This window comes from Rhagoletis pomonella, unplaced genomic scaffold (genome assembly GCF_013731165.1).
Source record: "Rhagoletis pomonella isolate Grant_MI unplaced genomic scaffold, Rhpom_1.0 Rhpom_scaffold_00012, whole genome shotgun sequence".
Taxonomy (NCBI): domain Eukaryota; kingdom Metazoa; phylum Arthropoda; class Insecta; order Diptera; family Tephritidae; genus Rhagoletis; species Rhagoletis pomonella.
Window position 1 is genome coordinate 8,201,409 of NW_023458566.1, and position 4,223 is coordinate 8,205,631.

A 4,223-nucleotide genomic window follows, 5' to 3' on the forward strand; every position below is an offset into this window, starting at 1 on the left:
AGTAGTGCGAATCAACCAAGAGTTTGGAGATAACATTGCTTCGGGTCCGCCCCAAATTTATGAAAAGCAATTGTTAATTACCGCGCGTGTGCCACAAGGCTCTGTTCTAGGCCTGACGCCGTGAAACGTTATCTACAACGGAGTTTTCGGGCATCTCTCTCCATGTAGAAGCAAAGCTTGTAGGCTTTGCGGATGTCCTGGCCCTTACTGTGATTTGAAAATATCTACAGCACGTAGAAAGGAAAGAAAATGCTTCTATCGAAAAACCGAAGCGATTTTAGTGAGTAAACGAAAGAAACCAGAGCCTGCGGAATTCATCGTTGCCAACGCGGCAATAAAATCAAGTCGGCGGTCCAAGAAGTACATTTTCGCGGCTGAAGCGAAGGGGATATGGGCAACAACCAAATAATGGAGGTCAAAAAACAGCATCCATACTGATTTGGCAGGAACGCTGGGATGCATCAACGAAGGGAAGATGGACGTACACCTTGAATACAAAGTCACCACGAAAGCATGGCGCAGTAGATTCCATTTAACGCAATTCCAGAGCTGATATTGCGGCTATAGAAATTACCTGCACCGACTTGGTCTTGACGACATCAATACATGTCCAGTATATGACGTCCAAGAGGACCCAAAGCATGCGTTGTTCCAACGTCCACGATTTGAAAATTGAGAAGAGTAGGCTATAAATAATGGCAGGAGAAAATCTGAAGCTGAATAGCAGATGCGATGATAAACTTCGAAACCATGTGATGCCGTTGTAAAAATACAACGAAAGCTATGTAATTTCGAGGCTGTGGGACGGGCTGAAGATCCACATCGAGAGAAGAACAGTAGCGGCGACTAAATCGCTTTCCCACTCCGCGATGTTATGCTCGACGGCAGCTCCACGAGGCGAGGAAGCATGAACAGGCTCGCTCTGCTTTCGTGGAACCAATTGAGCATAGCTCGCTATCACAATGTCCTCCGCAATGAGAACCAAATTCAAAATTCAAAAAATAAAAACTTTTACTACTGTTTAGTGGCTAATGTCCTTGTCTAATCTATACTACAGTAAGGTTTACCAAAGTAAGTAAAGTAGCAATCCTACACTAAGTAGTAAGGACTAGACCTGGATTAGACGAGGATTATAGATGTTAGCCACTTAAAAGTAGTAAGGGATTCTATATTTTAAGTTTGGAATTGTGTCGTTATTGCAGAGAACCATTGACATATAAACACTGTTTACAAAAAATTCAAAATGTCATTGCCACGTAAGTAATTGGATACTAAATATTTTCAGCGTTTACGAAAATATGTACATTCAATCGGTTTGGGTCTAAAATTTCTGCTTCTGCTTTGCTGGATACAAGTGTTTACATACATACGCACATATGTACATTAGAGTGGTCCAAAAATAGTAAAGTCGGAATTTTATTTGAAATCAAAAAATGTTTAACAATTGCTCAAAGCGTCCAAAGTTTTCCACGTATTTTATATGGGGGAAAAAACAATTTTTCGTAGAAATGGTATAAAATTCTTGAAAATAAATATTTTTGGTTCTCTTCAGAAGAATTCCAGTATTATTACCCAATTGTTTATTTAACAATTTTTTAATACTAAAGATTTTTTAATGGTTCTCCCATTGCATTTTCTGGTGGTTTTGGCGGACCTATAAAATAAAGTTACCATGAAAAAATGGTCAAAGGAACAATTGGGTATTATTACTGGGAATTTCCGGAATAGAAGCAGAGTTTTCCGATCGAAAAATATTGATTTTCAAGAATTCTACACTATTTCTACGAAAAGTTGTTTTTTCCCCATATAAAATACATTGAAAACTTTGAGCGCTTTGGGCATTAAAACTCCGACTTAACTTTTTCACAAGCATTTTTGCACCACTCTAATGTACATGCACATGCATGTTTTCGCATATTTTTTGACGGACTCCTGCCTGCACATCTAGTGCATTGACATTGTGTTGTGGCTGACGATGCATTGTTTACAAAAGATTTTTTTGGACTAAGCGCATTGTTGTCAAAACGACCAGTTGCGGCGTACCAAATGCCAATGTGCTTTGCTATTTTAATGTTATTGCTCCAAACTAATAGGTGGCTTATAAATGTACATACTGATTGTTTTCGAATGATTGCTAGCGCCATGTTTGCATGGAAATGTGTGTAGGACCACGGGGTAGCTAGGAGGGTTGAGAACATTTAAACCTACTTAAAATTTGATTAGATACAGAATGTATAATGATAAGTAAAAAAAAATATGCATATTTATCACAATGACATGAAGGAAAAAAGAGGTTTAAGCTTTTAGTAGTCCGGGTTCGATGTACGTAAAACATAAGGGGTATTCTCGAAGTATTGCACGATGCACGTATTGCACGAAATGCAAAAATACTATCCCAAATTTCGAATAGTACGAGAGCACCCCATTGCAAAGTGGTAGAATGCATGGGTAGCAAGCAGCGAAATTATGTATCAAATACAATAACAAGAGACAGCAGAAAAAAATGAAGTGAGCGAGATGAGAGGAATGAGAGAAATATGTAGCAATTCCAACAACAAAACAATTAGCACAGGGTCGCATATATCTTGCTATGCTATTTTGCAAAATATATACATGGGTTTCGACGTTGCATATTTTGCAGCGATAGGAAATGTCGTTTCCCATGTATTTTGTTGTTGTGTGTTTGCAAGTTATGCAATCCATGCAATCCGTGCTACGTGCAATGGCTTTGCAAGATTTGGAGAATACCCCTATAACATTAAAATTGGAGGTTGAGTTTGTTTTGTGAGTAAAAACACGAAGAGGAACTAAACTGAGTACTCCTTGAGTTAAGGTTTGGTTAGGCAGGCGTGTATAGATAGTTCGATACCTTCACTCGGCGGCGTACTGCTTAGTTATTGATTGCGAGTGTCCTGTGTGAGTGGATACCAGCAGGAGACATATTCCCCTAACCGGAGATTTTGTTTTACAAAGAAAAAAATATAGAATTTTCAACCACCTGCTATACCAAATCACATTGAGGAGGTGCAAGATTTTCACCTCCGTTATTTCTGCTAGACCAGGGGGTCTACTCTTTATTGCGATTCGAAAGCCGACACGAATTAATACAAATTCGTAGCGCCAAGTATTCGAATCCGAATGATTTGCTTTTCGAATCGCAATACAGAGTAGACCCCCAGAGAAAAATCGTGACCTCAGATGTTTGAGTCGCCTAAACTGCAGGCCCGGACATCGAGAAATAAAGTAGGCATCGCCATTCCCACCGCGATAGCTTCTGTAGAGAGAAGAGTCTTTGGTACTCACTAACTGCGGAGCATCGAAGAAAAAGCACAGCGCCTTGGGACGATACCGGTAAAAAATTTTAAGGCAGATCTGTTCAGCTTCAAAAGGTCTTGCGTTTTTTTTCCTGTCCAAACAGGGCCATAATGACCTATAGACCCCACAATCACCTTGTTACAGTGTATTCTATTTCCCATGTTTAATCGCTAAATGCTCGTTTATTGGTATCTCAGAGGCATACTACCTGGCCATATCGTGGTCAGTCCACCGAATTATAGACTCAGCGGGATATCTTTTGATGCCTCGTGTGTTCTTCTAAAGATATAGCCTATAAACTCTGTAAAGAGAGACCTCGAATTGACCCAGTGGTGGCAATGCGGCACAAAATTTCTCTAAAATACCCAGTTTCACTTTTGGGAACCCAGTGATTTAAAACCGCTTTACTATCGACGGAGATAGTGACTTTTTTCCCTGGAACCATGCTATTTAGTGGACAACTATCTGTCTTCTCTATAGCACAAATCTCGGTATGGAAGACGCAAAGGTTCCAGATTCATCGTATAAAAATTCCCGTCAAGAAGCATTGAGGCTTGAATGCACATTTTTTCTTGTTCAGTATTTTTGTAGAAAATTTCTCTAAGTGTTCTACAAGCTGTCAATGACCGTCTATAATGTGCTTAACAGATCTCACAAGATTAAAGCGAATATCGTTGAGTTGATCTTAAAAAAAAAAAATGTGTTAACTTTACACGCAGCGTCTCGTCCATTTTAGCGACTTTGATTGTTTGAGATGTGGGCGTTTTATTGAATGTTCTTAACGCCAGATTACATGCGTTGAAGACATCGCAAAAGAAAAGGCCAAAAGGGTTCCCTTAGGAATTGTGCGCAAATATGCCCGTTGCTGCTGCTCCGCCGCCACTGCTGACACAATAACAAACGACTTT